This window comes from Alligator mississippiensis, chromosome 10 (assembly GCF_030867095.1).
Source record: "Alligator mississippiensis isolate rAllMis1 chromosome 10, rAllMis1, whole genome shotgun sequence".
In the NCBI taxonomy this organism is placed as follows: Eukaryota; Metazoa; Chordata; order Crocodylia; family Alligatoridae; genus Alligator; species Alligator mississippiensis.
In genome coordinates, this window is record NC_081833.1 from 19,724,976 (window position 1) to 19,748,439 (window position 23,464).

At 46.3% G+C, this 23,464-nt stretch overlaps 1 protein-coding gene across 2 annotated transcripts in view; it reads right to left on the bottom strand.

The window, feature by feature from the left end:
• BCR (BCR activator of RhoGEF and GTPase) overlaps positions 1–23,464 on the bottom strand; it is a 135,497-nt gene that overhangs the window by 110,344 nt on the left and 1,689 nt on the right. The gene's annotated exons all lie outside the window — the stretch shown is intronic.

Consider the following 23,464-nt stretch of genomic DNA (forward strand, 5'->3'; position numbering starts at 1 on the left):
GAGAGCAGAGCCCAGCTCCCCACCCCGCTGCCTGCTCGGGGCAGGTGTGGGGGAAGGGGGGGCAATGGACTCTGGCTCCCCGCTGGGGCATACACTCCCAGAGGGACAGGGTGGTCCTGTGCCCCCCAGATCTGTGCAGGGGGTAGGTGCGTGCTGCCCGCCGTGGGCTCGGGCTCCCCGCCCTGCTGCTCTCCCCCAGGGCCTCCACAGCCCAGCAGATGTGACTTAATGCTGTGGGGCAGAGCGGGGCTCTGCAGGAGCTGCTTGCAGCGACAAGCTCCAGGCTGCCCTGGTGAGACATTCCCTGCCCACATGTAGCAGCAAGGGACACAACCCTGTGCCGCCACCCCTGCTGCAGGGCAGCACAGAGCTCTCGCAGTGGCAATGAGCTCCCCCATGTGACCCTGCTCTGCCCTGCAGCACCAGGTCATGCATGCTGGGCTACAGAGGCCCTGGAGGAGGGCAGAAGGGCAGGGAACCTGAGCCCACAGCAGGCAGCACACACCCATCCCCAGACTCCCCACCCCATGCACAGATCTGGGGGGCAGGGGTCCCCACTGCCCCTATAGGAGTGCACACAGTGGCAGGGAGCCAGCTCCACCCCTCTACTCCCCAGATGAGCCTCCTGCAGCCCCGTCCACCTCCCTGCCAGGGCCCTATGGCCATGCAATGCAGGCCTGAGCCCCAAGCCCTGCCTGGCTGGGCAGCAGCCACAGCCCCAGCCCTGCCCAACTCCCTCCCTCCCTCTGGGGGCCTGAATTCCCCCCCCTCCCCACTTACCTGTAGAAGCTGCTCTTCAGACTGCTTGGCAGCCCGTGTCCCCCGCCTGACCACCCTCCTCCCGCTGCCCCCAGCCCCTTACAGGCTGGAACTCTGCCAGGCTACAGAGAGCTCTTTGCAAACTTGTACAATCTGCAAGTTTCTTTGCTAAAATAGGAAATCCGTGTTTTACTCCATTTTTCCATGGGAAACAGAAAACACGGATCCCTGATGATCAATCTTCTTTTTCCCAACCAGTGACTAACACAGTCTGCAGCTCAGCCTGGACTCCAATCCTTTCTTCCACAGTGGCAGTTAATCAATTGACCCTTGGAGCAGCATGAAGTTACTGGAGTGGTTTGGGGCAGGGCAAGAGGGGTGGTGGAGAAGGCAGTTTGGTTTGGCTGTCACTCAGACTCCTACAGCCACCTTCTGCTTCAGTGCCTTCTCCCCTTACCTTTCAGAATGACAATGGAGAGATTTTGGGCCTCTGGGGTAACATCAGGCCATAGCCAGAGTGTGAAGATGTCATTAGCTCCCTATCTAAACACATTACTTTCAAATTGCTCTTGTAGGGGTTTTTTGTTTGGCATCTGTCACATGAAGGAACTTACCCTTCCCTCCTGGCCCACCCCACCCCTGTGCACAGACTCCAGCTCCCCCACTGCTGAAGGTCCTCCTTTCTCCAGGGGGTTGCACAAAAGACTGCGAGCCACAGAGAACAAACGGCTCCCCCTGCCAAGTCAGCAGCCTTCTGTAGGGCTGCCCCATGGAAGCAGGGGCTTAACTAATGCCCAACCTCTGTTCATGGTCTCTCTCCTCTTTCTCCTACCAGATCATTTGAGGGATTGTTTCCTGTTTTTACTGCTCTGCCTCCATTTGTCAGTCATTATCAGAGCCATTAAAGCAGGGAAACAGGAGCAGACTGATAGGATGCCAACCTTTAGGGCTCAGTAAATGAAGAACTGTCATCTTCCCCCTTCGAGTCCCTCCCTCCCTCCCTCCCTCCCTCCCGCCCCCACCCATCCACCCACCCTCCCTCCCCAAGCTGGTGCTCTGTAAACATGGCTTCTCGTCCAGCACATACCCCGACTCTGACCTCTCCTGAAGGCTAAGGATTTCTGAATGATTCAAAACAAGCAGCCCATTCATCCTGGCCCCCGATGACAGGCACTTAGCCTCCACGGCTGGTTCGTTCCGGGATAAAATGAACGACTGTTCCGAGAGCTCCCTGCACATCTCTTGCAGCTGGGGTGTTGTTGGGTGCTTAGGTCAGATAGAGGAGCTCCAAGAATAAGATGCCCGCTTCATAAGGCTGATAGAGAGGGCTTGCGGAGGATGGCAGGTCCTATTCTCATGGTCGTACAAGTCAGGAATAACCGCACTGAAGTTAACGGAGCTGTAGCTACAAGCAAGAGAATTCAGGTCCTGCCTATTCTAATGGACTAAACTAGAAGCAACCTGGAGAGTTCCAGATGCAATCCCTCTCTCTGCTGCCCCTTTTTAACCTGGTTTATTTCCACTTTTCCCAAGAATGAGCTCATAAGCCTTCTCCAGCAGGTGAGCAGGCAGGGCCTCCGCTTCTTGATGACCACTGTACTCCCTAGTTTTATCTACTCCCTGTTAACTATGGAATAAGCTGTAGCCACCCCAGGACAGCAAGTCTTTGAGGGAGTCAAGGCAAGGACAGCAGAATGGCTGTACGGAAGAGGGAAAACTCATTGCACCAGCTGCCCTTCAACCAACCATCAGGGTGGCTCGATTCACTCTTCTTTTGTATAGCACAGTTCCAGTGGAAGCACTGCCACCCTGTACCCTGCGCAGAGCAAGTACACAGGATGTAGAAGAATGTCACGTTCCAGGCCAGCAGTGTTTGTGGTATGCAGAAGGGGAAGTACAAGAAGTGAGGAAACTGGAATGGCAAGGTGAGAAGACCAAATACACAGAAAACCCTGAAGAGCTGGAGAGAAATTTGATACCAGAGTCTAAAGTGATTGGGGCCAACACAGAGGTCAATGCATTTCCATTTCCAGAAATATGTGAATTACAGCTGTCCAGTGAAGAGGAGCTGGAGGCATGGCTGAGGGTCAGGATTACTGTCTGCAATGCCTGCCATTAGGTTGCATCAGACAGCTCTGAACAGGATGTACAGGTAAGTCAGGAAAGATGAGACTGATAAGGTCAAAGTGATTTCCCAGTGACGGGTATCATCTTGTTCCTCATGCAGTGTTAGAAGGCAGCTGAACGTCACCAGCAGCTTTAAGAAAAGCTGCATGGCACATTACAACATCCTGCACAGGAAGGGAGTCCTGCACTGGTGAAGTCTGCACCCAGAAGAGGCAGCACTGCAATCTGTGCCAGTTGGCAGCCTTGAAGGCTCTACGACGGTATCACAAAAACCGTGTGCAAGAGAACAAGTGGAACCCACTGGTCAGTGTCAGAAGAGGACCGCATGTACCCTCACTACCTAGGCTGCAGCTTCTCTGGAACAGGGTGTTTTTATGCTCTACATTCATACAGCACCTAGCACAGTCCCGTAACGTTAGTCAACAGTACATAAAGATTCTTCACCCAGCTCAGAAAAGGGATCTTTGAGCACAGATGCCACACAGCTCAGCGTGTCTATGGCTTTTTAACCCTACTGCACTGTACATAAGCAATACACCCTCAGGTGGATGGTTTGAGGAGTGGATGATTCAGAGTTGAAAAATGTGAAGGTTGTTTAACAGTGCAAAGGAAGTGAAAGGCTTGGCAGGGGAGAGATGGGGACAGTCAGATGCCAGAGGGAATGAAACAGGCCAAAGAGCCCAGCATTCTCCCAACCTGGAAACCTGACGGAAAAAATTGCTGCTATGTAGTTATTAAAAGGTCTCTGGACTTCACTTCAAACCTGTTCTTGCAGTGCAATTGCCTTCTTTGAATGAAGGAGCAGTCATTGAGTACATATTAACGAGCTTGTCCTGGAAGGCTCCTAAATTTAGGGGGAGTTTTGTTTTGGCAGGGAGAATTTCACCAGCACCAAGTCTGAAATGCAGCTGGCCTGAGCTGTAAATGCACCTTTTTAAGCAGCGAGGACAATACAAACAGCAGCCTTTAGAGAAATGTAAATAAGAAATGCTGGTTAGTCTGGAAGTCAATCTGGTAGCACAGGAAAACTGGAATTTGTTTAATTTCTGTGTCCTTTATTGTTGCCAACTGGAGACTGGTTCGATTTCTTAAGCAAACTCAAAGGGGGAAGCAGACTAGACTTCTCTGCCACCAAACTTCTGTAACAGAGTATAAATATCACTTCCTTGTCTAAACACTTTGAACAGTAATAATGTTTTCTTGATTTTTTTTTGTTGTCTTTATTACAACAGGTGCATAAAAATCTACATCAGGATCAAGCCTCACTGTGCCAGGAGCTGTACAAATATATGTACTATACAAGATGGTCCCCAATGCTACAGACTTTAAGGCAGGCGGCAAGGGGCTGAGATTTCTATATCAAATTCACTGCTTGAGGATTCTCATCCATCAGTAACCAAGAGATGCCTATTCACTGGCCACCACCCATATAAACCACCACAAATGTGCATGCCACTAACTGTGAGGTTAAAAACTGAACAGATACACAGATGCAACTACTCTGCCAGCTCAGAGCTGCCTAAATTTACAATGAGATTTGTTTTGATTAGATGCCATTTGGCCAGAAAGCAGAGGGGGCCAGACTGTGTTTAAAGCTACATTCTCCCCAAGACAGGGAAGGAAATATGGCTTTGTGGTTAGGGAACAAGACAGAACAAGAAGAACCTGCTTCTAACCCCAGGTTTACAAGACTCAGATCTTGAAGACTCATCCAAGTTCTCCAAGCCTTGGTTTCCTTATCTGCAAAATGCGAATAATACTACCTTCTTTCAGAGGACATCTCTGTGACATCATTTATTAGAGTTCCTAAAGCACTTGGAGGTGCTAGGGTGGAAGATATAACAGATATGCATGGATTTTAACAGTGCTATATGTTATTAATGTGCGATTGGGAAGACCTCAAAAGAATTGAGCTTTCACAAGTAATCTCTTTCCCTTCCTGTACGGGAGATTTTTTTCAGATGGACTAAGACTGGCTTTACAAAGGCAAATACAAATCAATTCTGTGTCAACTGAACTTCAACTTCTGTAACATTAGTCACCATCACATAAGAATCTTCTCCTTCATAAGGGGAGAACAGCACTTCCCAGAAATCCCACGCAGCTCAGTGCATTTACAGCTCTTTAACCAAAGGGTTTAAAATAAAATGTAAAAAGCAAGAGGGAGGAGAGACTCATTCCCCCGGAGGCACCCCTTTCTGTGAGGCTGCTTCTTGCAAAAGACTGGCCCACCCAACTCGCCTTATCAGGGACCTGCTACATTCCAGCGGGCTGTGCTCAAGGTTACACCATTCCCCCCTGCCAACTTGCTGACCATTTCATTGCTAGCTCCAGCCTCAGGCAGGATGCACTTATTTGCAGGACCTCAAAACTAAGACATTACAACAGGTCTGTACTGCCTGCCGACGGGAAGAGGCAGACTCCTGTTTACCTCGGCCAACAGGAAAAAGTGTGTCACTGTGTATATTTTTTGTTTTAAACCGGGAACTTATTAATAATGAACATTTATCTTCACCCAGTTCTTTGATCCCAAGGCAACATAAGGAGTACAGTTATGTCAAGTACTACAGACATGCAGACACCTCTTCAGTGAGCCACCAGAGAACAGCAGCCTGCATAACAGGAGGAAAGGAGAGAAGGCACAAGGCCAAACCTACCTACTCATAAAAGGCACCAGCCTCTTTAGTCCTTGCAGAGAAAATAAGATCTCAAGGTCTCATCAGCAGGCCCCACATGCAACCACCAGCCTGATGTTCACCCTTAGGAGCTTTGCTTCTCCTCCTATCAAACTAACCAACCTCCTGCCTCTGCCAGGAGTACAGCCAGGCAGCTTTTAAAGGAAGCATTTTTCCTATGTGTGCAGAAACGTGAGCAGAGAGGACCCGAGCGCCCCAGGTTCCACTTGGAAACTTCTTCAAGGAAATGCTAAGTCATAGGGTGAAATCCCCTTAAACACCTGATGCAGTAGAAGAATAAACCTGTTAAAAGGATTACTCTGCATACTAGTTTATTTCTACAACAGCTGTATTTGTTGCAAAAGCCGTTTAAGGGAATACCAGATAAGGGAATAAGCCTGTGGCAGACAGCACATGAAAAACAGGATTCTCAAGCCTAGCAGAGCCCCCACCCCTCCCATCTATTTAAAAAAGGGGGGGGGGGGGAAGAAAAGCAACCCATATATATCTTTCTTTTTGTGTGGATTAAACTGCCTCCAATTATTATTCCTATTTCAGGAACAGAGGGAGTGTTCTGGGCACAATGAGTCAACAGGGTGGGGCACCTCTTTCCATGCTTATGAAGCAGAAAGGGAGTAAAAAGCGAAGGGCAAATTAAAAGCCAGGAATCCAGCACCTGGCTAATGCTAAAGTAGGAGCAAAACAGAAACAAGCACAAGAGCTCCCAGATGTCTGCCTTCCCTGCATCCGCAAAAGGGAACTGTTTATCTTGCTCAAGTCATGCTGAAGACCTAAGTGAGGCAGACCAAGATATAGAAGATACCAGGATGTTTTAAAAGGACAGGTACAACAGCAGTAGGGTTTCCAGGCTCTCATGGCTGCTCTTACTGACTGCCTTTAGGGTTAGTTTGAGGAGTGGGGGACCAATTTAAAAATCAGGACTCGTGCTGGAACAAAGACTTATTTGCATTTTGGGGTCAGAAAGGTAAAATTCTGTATTTCATGGCAAATCAGGAGAAGTAAAAAAAAAAATGTAGCAATACTTTGACTGAAAAAAAAATGCTTAGGAAAAAAAAGTACTGCACATGGATGTTTTATCAGAGACAGACCACTGCAGATGAGCTCTGGTTACAGTAATTACATCAGATGATAAAAATAATGCAACTCTTACCCCCCTCCCCCTGCCCCCCAGCTCGCCCAGGCAGAAAGATGCCCAGTGTCGGTTACCCTGGAAAAACCTACCTAATCAGAATCTCAAGGTGATCCAGTCTCCTGGGAAAGAGGTGCTGACCTGGCATCCACACCAGCCTCAGTCCAGATGGTTTATTGACTTAAGCAGTTCTTCGGGTAAAAGCCAGGGGTTTTCCTATTCTTAGAGGAAAGGGATAAATGCATCCTCCCTCTCAACCTCTCTTGGCCATACACACCCAACTTCTTGCTGACGCAATATAAAATAATAACATAAGTAATGGGCAGCTGGGAGGAGAGCCTATCACACAGGCTGCAAGATCATCACCTGGTTAAGGTTTTGAACACTGCTTCTGGCTGATGTAAACTTGTTTTCCCTTTGATGCTGGTCGTTGACTCTAGACAGAAGGATACAGGATGGATTCTATTTCATTGTCTGGAAGAGCTGAGCAATTAGTGACAAAAAGCCATTTCTACCTGCACCACCAAGCCCCTGTAACCAGGGATCTGAGTAGGGAAAGGATGCTCCCAGATACCAGCCCAAATCTCTTCCTGTAATTCCAAAGCTGCTGGCAATCATCAAGATTAACTAGTTAAGATCCCAAAAGGCCCAGCTCAAACACCTACATTATCACTGGGATTCCAGTAGAACCCAGAAGTCCCCTCATTGCAGCGATACTGGGTGCTGTACCAACACAGCAGCAGTGGCAGACCCTGTCTCAGGATGTACAATCTAGCTCAGGCAGATAGCATGGGGAGGGGGAATGCCCAACACTGAAGCAGAACAACAAGAGTGACAGGTAGCAAATGCCAGGCAATTCTGCACTGCTGTTTCTAATTATTTAGTGGGGAGGCAGAGAAGAAGGAAGGAATAGGTAATAGAGAGGAGAGAGAAACAGGAGGAAAAAAAATGCATGGAATCAGGGCAGACAAAAGGGTCCTGGTAGAGTTGAGGCACAAGCTCACACCTCCGAGAACTAGGGTTTCTGTCTCCAGAAGCAGCTCTGCCATTGTGCAAGAAGGGGGGGAGGGAGGGGGTGCCAGAGAAGAGTAAGAAGCAAGTCTCAATTTTAATTTATTTTTAAAAATATTAAAGCAGTCACTGTACAAAACCAGCAAAGTGGGCACCAGCAAGGGGCACCAGCAGTGTCAGCACCAGTCTCCACAACGGAACTGCACAAGCCACCCCCTGTGCATAACAAGAGTCAGACAGATAGCAAAAGCCAGTGAGCACCATTTTTTACCATGTTTGCATGTCAAAATGGTATGCAGGCATTATAAATTATGCAGAAACACATAGCCATGTGTTACACAGCCATACACAAGATGGATCCTTTTGTTGCTGGGAGTCCATCTAGCCCATGGAAAGTGCAATAAGCTGGAGTGCAGGAGACCTGAGGGCAATTCAGAAATCAACCAACTGGGGGGGAGCTAAAGCAAGTCTCTGTGACTGTTTCCCATCTGTAAATGAAACTAACAATAACGACCTCTTCTCTAAAGCATTTGGAAAAAAAAAAAAAAAAGGATGTATGAAAAACAAAAAACAAACAAACAAACACACACTACTAAAACCTAGAGGTTCTTTTAGAAAAGAAAATTGCCAAAGCTGGGGGAGAAAACACATTTTAAACTATTTTTTTCTTAGTTGGTATATACAGATTTATATAACTGTATTTTACCATTCCAACTCATTGCAGGGTGGGGGAGAAGGGAGGAGGAAGCCCACTTATATGCTTTTAAAATCCAAATCAGTATCACAACTGACCTTGAAAGTGTTCATACATGGTATGGAAAAAAGGAAACATTTTAATCCCAAACTGTCCATATGTCATTACAGCAGCAGTCAGCCAAGGAAAAAAGTAAAAAAAAAAACAAAAACACACACCTTTGAGAAAAATGCAATGATGTACAACTGCATAGGGAACAGTCTGACACATTTACATGAACATCTCTGAAATTTCCACCCCAGACTCTTCACAATGATGCAGTTGGGCTCTTTTGTGATCACCTCTCCCAACATATACAGAATGCATTTGCACAATAGATAATACAGCAAAATAGCAGACAAGAACCAGGGACACCAAGACTCTTGAAAGGTACTAAAACTGGAGACGGGTTTCCAGTCTGGCTGGAAACCCCATAAATCTGGAATGATTTAGGTTCCATTTCAGTATTATTTTTTATTACATTTAAACTGTGCATAACACACAGCAGTGCCTTGACCACATTATACCATGGTTTAGTTTTGCCCGAGTGGGTCAGACTTTACAAAGTTCAGGGCTCAGGACTCAAATGTGCATAGAAGTCGGGCTGGTCAAGGTCTCCTTAATGGGGTCAGCCCCCAAAACAAATAAGATCATACCGTTTGATAATATGGCTCAAGAATATTGCCCTACGAGGCAGATTATGGCATGAACGGGGCCTTGTTTTAAGATGTCCCGAGGTAACATAATACAACTTGAAATACAGACACGTCTCTGCTTATGTAAGAAATCTACCCTTGTAAAATGTGTTTGACCCCATTAAAAATCACATCCCCAAGGATTAAGTCAACTACAAAACCAAATTCCAGAAGCTGCATGTAAAACACTACATTTTACAGCAGATGAACTTTTCCAGTCTGCTTCTTAAAATATTTGAGGAGAGAGAGAGGGAGAGAGAGAGAGCAGTGCTGAAAACTATTAAATAAGTCACAGGCAAAAACGCTTTCCAAGCTGGGCAAGCGTTTCCATAGTACCCATCCAGAAAGCAGAGTACACGCACGTGTGCAGGCAACGTAGTTCTCACAGGAGCAGAGAAAGTTTAAATCAGAACCAGGTTTTAAACAATCTGCCCAGCGTGCAGCTCTGGAACGGACTGCGGCCCCGCTTCTGAAACTGGGTTATATAAATGCTCTCCCATTTTAAACTACTGTAGCTACAAACCAGCACACCAAGGAGAGCTCTTAAACAGACCTAGATAGGAAGAGAGAAGCTCAGACTTCAACCTGGATGTCTCAGATTGCTGCTTCAGGTGAGGAATATAGCAACCAACAGTTCTTGCTCCAGGACTCAGGCTAAAGCCTAATGAAATTGCTGCACTCCCTTTTCAGTTCCAGCTCCCTGGTCACTTTATCTAAACTCACTGATGTGACCTGGAGTGGCCATCAGTCTGTGCAAACTTGTTAGCAGAAAGCACTGCCATCATCTCCCCAAAATGCTCCAAATCAGCCTCTCTTCTCATAGGATCCACCTTACCCAGCCCTGGACCCACGTGAGAGCCAATCTCCCTTAGCTACAGTGTGGCCGAAAACCCCCTTCCCTTTAGCAGTGTAAATGTAGTGTTTTATATGCAGCTTCTGGAATTTGGTTTTGTAGTTGACTTAATCCTTGGGGATGTGATTTTTAAATAGGGTCAAACACATTTTACAAGGGTAGATTTCTTACATAAGTAGAGGCATGTCTGTATTTCAAGTTGTATTATGTTACCTCGGGATACCTTAAAACAAGGCCCTGTTCATGCCAAATCACAGAATAAACTTATTTTCCTCAGCTACTGTTTGGTAACCTCCACCCTCCCCACTTTGTTCAAATGTATTTTAAAGAGATAGACAGGATCCTGCCTGGCCACAACAGCATAACTCTGGTGGCTGTTTCACTTAAAAAGCACTCTCCTTATTTATTCTAGAGGCACTAGAAAGTCCTGTCCAACTCCAGCAGGGACTGGGTTTCCAAAATATCTTCCTATTGCAACCTCAAGCACACGCCCTGTGAAATTTCTCACTGCAACTCCAAATTCAGGAGAACTTGAACACATTCCCCGGGAGTACATGAATGTAGACGTGGTGGGTGGGGGGTAACTCCGGGCTCCGATTTACAGTATAGTCGAAGACCCAGTGGCGGCACAGCTAGCTTCTGGCCCCATTATGTACATGTTCCAAAGTTGCACATTAGCAGGACTTACCCCTGTCCTTGTGCAAAGGTCTGGACTGTCCAATCTTCTAGCCTGGTTACAGGGACAAGGTTAGTTTCCCCATCTATATTACTGCTTTTCAGTGCTGTCCCCACTCCTGTTTACAGCTGTGTAGTAACCTGGCCTCCTGACACCTTTATTGTACATGACCTCATCTCAGTCCATAGCTAGGCAATAGATACCTGCCAGAGGATTAGGAGCCTTCAGCATCAAATGCTTGCATGTGACACTACCTTCAGGAAACCCATTGTGAGAAGACTAATAGACCTGAAGAATAATGCTTTGCATTCAAAAGCTTGTCTAACTATCCCGACTATGCAGTTGTTCCAATAAAAGATAGCAGCCAAAAACAATCCTTGCCTCTCACATAATTCCTGTACCATGACCACTCCCACTATGCTGAGGTAATATTTACACCATTCATACCCGTGTTGTCACACAGCCTTAGCAAATACACTTAATAAAGAGAAACCCTGGGGAGTTTTCACCCCAGTAGCATCAGCTTTAGGTTTCTGATAAGGGCCAAGGATAAGCCATAGCAAAGCGCATGCTCCCGCAGTTCTGAGTCTCCTGTGTTGGGTATCGATTAACTCCTCTAACAAAATGTGCTGGATGCAAATTAGATTAGAGACAGGCCAGCAGTCCGATTCTAGGACCTTCCTATAAAATCACTGTCATCTCTCAGCATGTTGAATGGAGCTGGGAAGTCGATGCCAACTGCCCAGATGGACTGGAGCACTGTATTCTCCAGGCACTGAAGAACGCACACCTAAAACTACAGCGTTTCGGAGATCCTGGTCCTTGCTCCTCTCTGGACTCTGAGCAGTAGGTGGTCTATAGTAAGGAGATCCCAGACTGAGAAACCCATGCTCAGAGCCTCTATTTGGGAAGTAGGGAAGAGCACAAGACTTCCCTGGAACATACCGCTACCAAAACTGATGAGGCAGTGGAGCTCCCGACTGTGCAGGAAGCAGGGCCCAGCTGCTATCTGAACACTAAATTGACAAGAGCCCCATATTGTGTAGATGGGCTTAACATTGTAATTGCCAGCTCACTGCTAGCATGTCAAATCAGGGAGTGCAGCCAGCCTGCCAAGGCAGAACTGGGAACAGAGGCTCAGGCCTGCCAGGGACGCTCGTCTCAGGAACAGCAGAGCACTGCAGTGTTGTCACAGCCCTGCCTTGGCTCACTGGACAAAGCAAAGCACAGGCTATCCACCACACTTCACCTGTTCCTCTACTAACGGTATATATGCCATTCTGCTGTCTACACTGGATAGACTGAAAAATGAATGGACATGGCTCCAACATCAATTCCAGACAGACAAGAGCCAGTGGCAGAGCACTGGCCGCTCCATCCCTGATCTCAGAGTAGCAGTCCTTAAACAACACTAACACTACTCCGCCTGTGTTCAGTTCTGGATTCTTCCCCCATTACCTGGACTATTATGTCCCACAGCCAGTTAACTGCTTAGTTTATTCCTTCTGATCTCTTCACCACACACCTTTGCCTCTCTCAGAAGTGCCCCCTCCCCCTAACCTTTTCTTCCCTACCCTTCATACATTTAAGCTGACTTTGTTCCTTTCTAGTCTCCCTGTTCTCTGCCAGTCCATTCATAACATATTGAGGAATTAGGCAATAGCATACAAAAGTTAATGCCTTTCTGAATAAGATGTTCTTTAAGACTGTAAAGAGACCTCGTTTGAGGCACTCACTCCTGATTTGTAGTTGTCCCATGTTTTGACTTGGATCCAAGAGGAGTGGCACAGACCTTTACACCAGAAGCAGAGAGAGCACACAGCCCGACAGGCTTGTCCCTGGAAGGGCTGGCAATTAACCTGAATGCGCCACTATTAACTTACAGACTACACAGCATTGTCCTGGCACACTTCATCTTGCATACTTCACAGGTACTTAAAGCAGGACAATGGACTGGTACCTTTGTAGGATCCCAGAACAAAAGGGGTTTTGTTTCTCTTGGGAGAAAGCCTTTTGTTCTGGGATCCTACAGAGGTACCAGTCCACTATCCTACTTTAAAGTACCTGTGAAGTAAGCAGAATACAAATGTGCTAATGTTCCCTTCCTGTTACCCTGCCCTCCCATGGCTACATGGTCCCTAGGGGTATTGTGCTTTTTCCCCAGGACAAGCTGGACAAGCTACTGCTCCTCTCCAACAAAGGTGTGGCACAGACCCTTCCAAGCTACATCGGTGCTCCTATGTGAACCACTGTCAAACCCCAGAACAGTCGGATCCAGATGTCTCTTTACAGCCTACGGTGTCAGTCATCCTGCCCTGCCTTCTGCCTGACTTCAGACTAACACAGCCAACTACCTCTCTGCATACAAACTGTAACTGGTTACCATGTAATCAACTGTACTCCCTTTAGCTGCTTCTGCTTCATTATTTCTGGGGCAGTTATCAAAGGGCTTCAATAAGAAGCCTTGAAAATGAAAGTTCCCTGTTAGTTTAGAGGCTGCTAATACCAGAGCACTGACAGAGCCACATAACCAATACTGTTTACACCAAGTTTGGATATGCATACACTTCAGAGAAATGCACAGGCTTTTTTCAGTCCCAAGGCTATACAGCATATTGGATGAAATGCAATTCCTTCTCACGCAGTCCATCAAGACTGCTAGGAGACTATACCCATCAACACAGAAAGAACGGTATTCACCCCTGCCCTGCTAAACACTTCCTTCTTCCCCACACCCTTTTATACTGGGCAATTACATTAGGTGACTGACTGGAATATTTATTGAGCTATGATGTTAACAGCCTTTTTTCCTACCAGCCACCCGCCTGGGAAAAATTAGCTCTTCTCTGTCCCTTTGCAGGAAAACCAAAATAATTCACTTCACTGTAGAAACCTTTTGGGACAGCTCCACTTTGATCTTTCTAGTGATGTTTCTCTGTTCCTCAGCAACACATGTCCCAGGGCAGAAGAATATATTTCCATTGGCCACAAACTGATTTTTCTTCTCTGTACCTCATTAGCTCTTTGCAACCTTAAAAAGCAATTATCTTAAAATGCACTGCTCCCCACTTTCAATGACCACAGTCATCCTGGAGTCATGCACACCCTTCCTTTAAAAACACCTTTTATCATCACAACTCAGCATTGAGACACCAGCGGCTCAGACGGGAGAGCGGCAATAATTGTTAACAATAGGATGCTCTCTTACTGATTAATTCACAAATCCACACAAGCAACTATCACAACCAGCATACCCTCATCCAAATTCAATCCCTGAAACATAGCAATGATATGACACTGCCAGATTCTGCTAGACTATGAACCGAAATCAATCTTTACATTATCTGGTATACTAAGTGATATACTCGAAGTGATCACAAAGAAATACTGAGCAAGCAGTCAAGCAAAACACAATGGTAGAAAAGGAACTCCTAGGCCAAAGGTCTATACTAGTTGGACCCAAATGGGGGACATAAAGACACAAAATGGAGGGTATGAAAAAAAAAAAAAAATAGCACAGGAAGCTTCAGATAGTGTATGATTAAATTTCCGCCACGTTACATTCTTGTAACTTTACATCCCTAATTTCAGCCCTGCCTTCTGTAAACAATTTGTAGGAACAGAACAAGGTCGGTGGGAAATAGATGGCAAGATAGCTCTGATCAAGACAATTGGAAGGTAATACGTTTCGTTGGAACAAAAAACGAAAACCCTTTTCCATCTCTTGGCTCATTCAAGGCACCATAATCTAATCTTAATTAGGGCACAGGAAGCTCTGAAACCAGCTATGCTGACAGGTCATTACTACTTTCCTGGGTGAGCTCACTGAATAACATGCAGTTCCAACCTGCAGGAGACGTGGTTCTCTCTGCATTGTTGGAAATATGCAAATGTGCAAACAACAGATCAGTCACATTCACTTTTCAGTAGCTAAGACTAGCATTTGAAGCCTGATGCTCAGGGGATGGTTACATGCCTTATTCTTCAGAAGAAATTACAGAGCAAAGTTGTTTATTCATTTTCACTAAGCGCACAACTGTTGCTATACATACTTGAAAATGACTGGGGGACTAGACTAATTTTTAAAATTTAAGTCTACATTCTAGCACCAAAAGTCCCCCTTCCAGTAAGGCTCAAAATTAGCACTCTCACCCAGTTACCTCTCAATCAGTAAGTACATTTACCTGACTTTCCGTCCTAAAGCCATTGTGTAGAACTGCTGGTACCATTTTCAGGGCTGCTGCATCTCCTCACAGAAGCAGCTACATTTGGTTCTAGGACTAGAAAGTTGGATACCTCTTCTATAGTCATATTGTCTTTGGGAAACTAGTCACAGGCCACAGAACCAGGTCTTTGAAGCTCCTGGTCCCAAGCTCCTTAAATGGACATAAAAAAAGGAAAGCACTAAGGTTGGAGAGTACAAACACAAGGGCTATTAATTATTAACTAATTCCTGCAAAAAACACTCATTGTTTCCTTACATATGAGGTCAGATACAGTCATTTGGCCCACACAACACAGCGGTATAGCTGCTACTTTCTGGTGTCAAAAGACAATCTACCGGTGATCTGGTTTTTTACCACATTTAACCTGGGAGTGGTAGATAGCTTGTGCAGAGAGAAACTTTTCATGATTTTGGACAGCACCAGAAGAGATATTCCTTTTTTAAAAAACCAAGCAGTAGGGATTGGGATGAATGAAGACAGATGCAAACAAAATATGAGAAGTGGCCATTAGACTAGCCGGTTTTGTATGTTGTGCTCAATAAGTGATAGAGTCCCAGCAGAGTCTGCAATACCAGTATACATGGCTCCAGTCTGTACACGCTACCATTGAGAGCTGATTCCAACAGTATGGTCACCATGGATTCAGTCACTGTGCAACCACACAGCCACGAGGCAATCCAGCACCAGCTGCTACTTTTCGGCAGTTTCTTCCTGGATAAAGGAGATTCTGATCTTGTTGCCATAAGTGGGTTAAATAAAAGGTTTGAGCAACAGACATTTGACAGATGGGGAGAGGGGAAGAGAGAGAAGGCACTATTATTTGAGAAGCCAGAAAGGCTCTGCAAACCACTTACACATTCAGTGACTGCAGCGCCCGGCATCAGCTCTGCCCAGATGACAGTTTTACTGTTTAAAAATACACATGCTGTAATTCAAAACAAATTTTAGGAAGTTACAGATTATGAAGCACTGCCTCAGCAGCAAGATAGGCTTTGATGTTCAAGTATTTATTTACAATTTACAGCCACACCTCCCCCCACCTCACATATGTAACTTAAAAATATGGGCCAAAAGAATAATCTGCCTCTCAAGTGTGTAGCTGGCTAAAACATGCCCTGTAACTCAAGACCTTCAATAGTCGCTTTAGGACTTCATCCACACACTGCTCACCCTGCTAATCCACTTGGGTTTCCTGGGAGTTAGACACCCCCTCCCTGCCCCCAGTTGCAACAGTGGTTGCAGTAAAAGCTGACTCAACTCCAAAGAAGTTTCTTCTCTCACTTGTACACAGCAAGGGACAGGATTTGCTCCCCCCGGTCAGTGGAATGTCACGGGGGTAAGAGCAGACTCAGGCCCTTATTGTTCTTCTCTTGCTTATCGGGGTGGGTGGAGCAAGCTAAAAGGAGAAAGTCAAACAACCTGCTGGTCTTCATTTCTCTACGGGGGAAAAAGGCTGCAGACAAGCTGGGACTCTACTCCAGTCTGATTTTCATAGGCAGCCAACACTCTCCCATGGTAATTGAAACAGAGCGATTCTCTACAGACATCCAGCTTGCCAAGTCTCACCTCATTAACCTTTATGAGATGACCTCCAAGCCTCCTTGGAGCTGGGGTTCTGGCCTCCCTTGCCTAGGCTTTGTGACTGTTTATCCCCAGCAGGTTGAAGAAGGGGGAAGGGACAGGACTTTAGCAGGCTCGCAATGCACTCCGCTGTCACAGGCATGTTACCAGGCTGTTAGCAGCACTTGCACTCTCAATGGCAACTCACAAGCCTCCCCCTGAATCATTCAAAGCCCCCACAGTACTTCTTGTAAAGCGGCCCTGATCACATTCAGCTTAAACCTCTTTAAAATTCTTGCTGCTTCCTTTGCAAAAATAAATAAATAAATAAATAAAAAATCTTCGCCGCTAATCTGTCCATCTACTCTGCATCCAAGTGCCTAGCTAATACTAAAAGCAAGGATGTTGCTCCTCCCCTCCCCAGTTGGCAGGTTACTATTTATCATCGTTATCTTTGCGCACTGCTCCAAGTTCCTGGGTACAGTTTCCTGGCAGCGCTCTGTTGCTGCCATAACTCACACCAGAGGTGTCTGCATTTCTGTGATCAGTAAAGTGTTTTCCAGCTGGAGCTGGTTATTCTGAATTCAACACTTGGCACTTTACCTATTTGAACCACCAAGTATTTCCAAGCGTTTCTATCTAAAAGGTGCTCAAGAAGCCAAATAGTCCCACAAAGCAGCAGATGACCCAAGTCAAAACACCCCAAAACATTTGGTCTCTTGAAATAATGCTGAATTGGGAAAGGCCTTAAGGGCAGCGGTCAAACTGCAGGACATTCCCACTTCTGTCCCCGCTGGGGGAGAGAGCACAGCAGCTGCTGCACAAGATACACCAGTACTGCTAAACCATCAAAGGCTCCAGGGTGAAAGCCATGTCCCCACAGGACACGTCTCTGCAGAGGTACAAAAGCAGGTGAAGCCAGAGCAGTTTACTTTTTGAAGCACTGTCACTTCAAAATAAGGGGAGAGGGAAGAGCTGGCAGCACTAGTTTCAGTCAAAGGGAAAAAAGGTGTTAAAAGAACGGATGGATGAATGCATGTTTTTGGTACTATAGAGGGGAGAAAACCCTCTGACCCCTCTCCTCTGGGGTACAACAGCCAGTCAAACAGGTTCCTCCCCCAGTAGCACCAAAAACATGCATTCGTCAGCAACTCCTCTCACTGTTCAGATGTTTTATTTTTAGGTCTGTGGCTGTGGTCAAGTATGGAACAAAAAGTCAATAGTGTTCTCCCACTTCGCCTCCACCACAGTTTTACACCGAAGACAGTAGGAGCCTCCTACGAGAGGTGACACCAGCATCTCAAAGTTAGAACTTCCTTCCCTCAAATACCACATTGACATAAGCGGTTTGAAGCCCCTGCTCTTTGACAAGCAGGCTTTCTGTAACAGCTAGGCCCACCTGGAAATAAAACCTACAGCCCTGGGCAAGCTGGAGGAACAAAAACACAAACCCCCAAGGTCTATATTCATCTCCCCTTTCTGTGCAGGGCCACAGCTCAGCATCTGCATTCTGCTGCCAAGAGAAAAGCCAGTTCCTAAAGCAGTCAGCAAGGCTGCGAGAAAAAGCTTCCGCTTTTCCAGTAGAGCTGGTGGGGCGAGAAGAGGGAGCTCCACCTGCTCAGTCTAGGAAGAGGAGGGTGATATAATAAGCAGCTTGATAAATCTCAAGAGCAAACAAATAATCTCTGGGAAGCACTGAGGGGGCCATTTAGACAGTGTATTGTCATTAGTGCTCCTGAAAAATCTGCTGCCTGTTACTGAAACGGATTAAAAAGCGAGACTGGGTTATAACAAAGAAAGGCCTAAAAATAATAGCAAAATGAACTAGAACCAAATGTCACAGACTAAATCTAAAACGCATTCCTGACTGCGAGAGAGCCAGTGACATGCCAGCAGCCCTGCAGACAACAGCAGGAGAGCTGCACATAATGGAGTTTCCTATGCTTGAGGTCTCCTGCTCCCAGGAGTGGAAGGACAGTGCAGCAGAGTAAATCCCACCTCTGCTGTTCAGTGTGAAATGCCGTCTGTAAACGGGAAGGCACCAACAGCGCGTCACTTTGTAACGCCTGGGGATTGCAAAGCACTTCCCAAGAGAGTCTCACAAAATACAAGCAAAGGTCACCAAGTACCAGTCTACCCACCCACAAAGGGAGGAAACTGAGGCACAACAAGGCTGAGAAATGTGCCCGAGATCACAGCGTGCAAATGACACCACTTGGTACTGAAAACACCTGCTACTTTCTGGGGGTGCAACCAGCAGTACCCCGAGAAGACCCTTCTTTAAAGGCCCATGTGTTAGCAGAAGCCACTTATGACCATAAGGATGCTTACAGAAAGAAGCTCTGAAGAAAAACCCTGCCCTTAGTGAGAACAAACTCCAACCCTGAGTTGGATTAAATGTGAGTCGTGCCTTCACACTAAAGAATAAGGTCCTCTCATCCTCTGAGCAGCACCAGTGGGTCTTACACATACTAAAGAGCTGGAAATGTAAACATGAGCCACAACTTCAGTGCAATCGGTATGGATCCGGGCTTTTGGTTCACCATGGGAAAAAGTGTAGATTTTCTCCTTTAAAGGGAGAAACCTGCGGCAGCCAGGGGCTATAGACTGAGCTGCCCCGTGCCATGGACTCCACTTGCTGCTTCTGTGCCCCCTGCCTCCTCCCGTGCCTGCAGGCAGGAATATACAGAGGCAGCAGTGGGAAGGCCTGGAGCGAAGGGGACATGGGGCAAGAGTGCCGGCGGGAGGCACCACACCATGACAAGCATCAGGCATGGCTCCACAGTGGGTGCAGAGAGTAATGGGCCCTCCTATTCCAAGGAACTGCACCCACACCCCTCACACCCAGCCCAGGGGCTTGGGCTCAACTTCAATAGGCTTTCTCCACCCCTGGGCCTGTGTGTACACAGCAAGTGCCCTCCCCATTTCCCCCAGCAGCCAGGCTCACCCCCATCCCCATCAGTCAACTAGACCTTGCACCACCCTTATTTTTTTTTTTTTGTTTTTGATTGCACCACTGACCAACATGGAAGGAAAAAACCCAAAAGAAACAGGCACTTTACCGGAAGGGGCAGAATGGTAGCTAGACCCAGCTCCACAGCGTCTGTAGACATTGGGCACTTCAGCAGGGCTTTCTGGCACTTATCTAATAGCTGACTGAATCAGCTATTAGGTAAAAGCTCCAAAAAGTCCCACCGAAGTGCCCGATCTATACAGATGCTGGGCAAGCTGGGTCCAATTAACTCGCTGTCTCTTCTGGCCATGTGTTGGGCTCGGCATGGGGATGTACCAAGCTCGAAGTAAAACACCAGGGTTTTTTTCCCATGTCTGTAAGCAGATGGCTTCATTGGCAAGTGGCAGGGGGCAGCAATGAATAATGCTGCAGCCCACACAGCCCTCCAAGGTGGCCGGTGATGCGCACCCTGCCCTTGCCAAGGCATGGCTCCCACGGACTTCTCCTCAGTTCCCGGTATAAGAGGGGCTGGAGCAGGCAGAGAAGTGAGGCACGGCCTCCAAGACAGATCCTGGCAAGACCAGGGGGCTGCAGGTTGGAGGTGCAGAGCGCCAGCAGGGATGGGAGGACACTGGATCAGGAGTGAGGGGCATCAGCACAAAAATCAGGGCTGCTCAGCACCACAAAGCAAGTGGGGAAAGACAGCCACAGCTGCACCCATGTCCTGGTGAGCAGAGGGGGCTCTGGTTTTCCATGATTTAAAAAACAAAAAATACCAAATTAAGTGACAAAAATATATAGGTATTTAGAATTTATTTAAAGATTGTCATTATTGAGGCACTGGTAGGCTTCCACTGTTTAAGTTTATATAGAGTTTCATTTGAATTGCAGAAAAATATGGATTTGTTGTTTAAAAAAAAAAATTATAATAAATCAGAGAATTTACAATTTGTTTTTAAATCAGAGGTTTTTTAAAAACTGAGAAAACCAGGATCCCTGGTGATCAGTAGCTAACAGGAAGCATATCTTAAAACAAAACACACCCCCCCGACCCCAAACTGACCAAGGTCATAGCAAGGCCCCTACTGCAAAACGTCATTTTTTCTTCTTGGTTGTGTTCAGGGGAAGTCACAGCGTGTTTCTTGGGAAATAGACAGTTAATAGTGGGTGGGGAAAACATGTTTTTCATACAATCATATTAAAACCATCATCTCAAATTTATCACAGGATTAAGACCTCTTTTCACTTTCTCCCATTACAGGAAATAATCATAGGTGTTGCATACTTCATCCTGGCATACAAACTTATTAATCCACTCTTTTTAATAAATACAGTTATTATAAACCCACTCATTTACCCCCAAGCTCCTCACCCAGCCATCCAGAGAAAACCCAAGTCCAGCCCCAGTCAGTTTTCCCCATTCTAGATACCTTTCATCCCTGGAAACAGAGGTACAAACCTTGGCTTGATGCCAAAGTGAAAGGGAGTGCAGTGATCTCATCCTAGTCCCCATCCACTAGGAAACTAACAGACGATTTAGTATGATTGGCAGTCTCTGCTCAACCAAGGTCTCAGGGAGAAGTCGCAGGTGTTTGCTAAGATCATGATGCACTGGCAGACCCACAGCGGAAGCCTGCATAGCGCCTGTCCAAACTGTGCCAGGCTCAGCCTAGTGTTATTGTGAAAAAAAAAAAGATAGATGCAACCACAGAACTGTAAGCACATGACATCTGGATCTCTAAAGAAACCAAATCTACCTAGATGCTAATCATCAGGACTGGGCAGAACCTGCTGCATCTCAGGCTTGCGCTCTCATATTGAAGCACGGCTTCAGGGAAGACGGGCAGAACTGGTGTCTGAACCACAGGGCAAGGGATGCTGGCTGAAGTGATCAACTGCTCTCATTACATGTGGAGGTGAAAGACATGTCCCCCATCAGAACATGTGAGGGAAGAAGAGCAGCCAGCAAGCTAATCACACAGGGATCCCTCCTGCCCTTTGAGGAGAGTCCTTTCTTTGTATCTGCTTTATAAACAATTTGTTTAGGATCAAACACGGACTTTCCCAAGGAAAAGAAAAATCCCACAAAGCATCCCTACTGACAGTGGAAACTAACAAGTAGCATAGCTGTGCTGTGAACACAGAAACCTCTTTTTCAGTGGAGTAGAAAGTTGCCACTAGCTATAGCACAAGACAGCAATGAACTGCCATCTGATCCAGGTTCCTGCTAAGCTTGCCTTGCGTTACCCCCTGTACTTGGGAAAGCAGTTATGTGATGCCCTTGTTTGCAATTCTCTGGCCCCCCTCAGGAACAAAATCCTGCCTTGTCTTCAGGGACCAGGCATTACACAGGAGTTTTCAGATCCCAGAAGGCCCTTTCATTCACACAGGATCCTACATGCTGCCAACCTAAGCAAAATACATGATTGAAAATAAAACCAAACTGCCCATCTTCTGGAACATCAACCAAGCAGCATGAATTTGCCTTGAAGAATGAGTTTTATCCACCTTTGTTATTTTGTCCCTTTTGTTTCTTTCTGCAAAACTGCAACAGCCAGGAGGCTATGGAGCCATCTAAAGAGCATCAGTAAACAAAAAGAGCAGAGACAGATGGCTGCAGCTCAGTTTATACCAGCACTGGATCCAACCTCCCCCCAGCATCTCTCCAGCTTCCCATAGGAACAAACACGAGACCAAATCCTGGCATAAAATAATACATATTATACAGAAATCTGATAAGGACGAGGTCACTGTGAGGACCTGGTGCCAAGGTCTGGAACTCTCAAGTACCTTTCATTTATAGTAAACAGACATTAAGACTGAATAGCCTTTCACTAGCACAACAATGGCGACAGACTTTAGGAGAACTGAAACAATATCTGTGAAAGCCCTTCAGGCCAAATGCTCAGCCAAAGCACTACTGCATTTAAAAAGCAATAGGGAGAGGCGACCCAGGGATCTCCATCCATTTAAGTCACCCCCTCTGAGAACTAGGGCAACTTGAGACAATGAAAACATCTCTGATGGGCCTCCCTCTTTGAACCTCTTCAGGGCTTTGAGTGCATCATCAATGTAAGAATTCAATCCTGTTTGCAAATGTCCAAGTTAATCCCTTATTAAAATATAGGCTTAGAGAGAGAGAGGGGAAAAAAATAAAATCAAGATTACACACATGCTCAAAGACAATGATACAATGCTACTTGATCACACCGATTTCTTCTCTCCAGACAATATTTATGCTCAAAGGCAAGGAGACTTAATGGAAGATGTCATTCACCACTGCACCACATGATACAAGTAGGAGTCAGATACCCACATACATTCTTATGCCCGTTTGATCCAAGCATTCACTTTGCCCCATCCGGACTCAACTCTGAAACCTAGTCGTTAAGCCTTGAACATACAGACATGGGAATGGCATCAAATATGCTTCCCAAAAAAAGAAATACCTTCCCATTTAGACTCTGCCAAAGCCAAATAAACTATTCTCCACTACAATGTGTAAGGCTTCCAAAATGTTCCATGCTCTTGCCTCATTTATGACACTACAAGCCAGAGGGCTGGACCAGCACTGTATCCAGTCAATAGTAATTCAAAGGAAGACATGAGAGAGTTGGAGTCTCCCAGTTAGTTATGGGCAGGGGAATAAAAAAAAGGAGAGGCAAGGAAGGAGTCCTTGTCTTACTAATGTAATGGGAATAAAAAAGGAGAGGTGAGGAAGGAGTCCTTGTCTTACTAATGTAATGGCTTCGTAAGGATGCCAGGTTAGAGCATCACTGACCTGCAGCCACTGAGGGGGTTTAGTCCCTTAATGACAACAGCTGGAGGACAGGGGAATTTTGGCTAAAGAAACTGGTCAAACCCATTTTCTTACAGAAAAGGCCCAGAGGAACTATGATGTACACATGGAGAAATCAAGGCCATGCTTTACATAGTCTTGAAAAACTCAGAGTAAATTGCACGGAGCTTTATTTATCTTCTCCAGAAGGATGCAGAGCTGACTCAGGCTTCCCAGGAATCAAACTTTAGGTTCCAAGACAGCTACA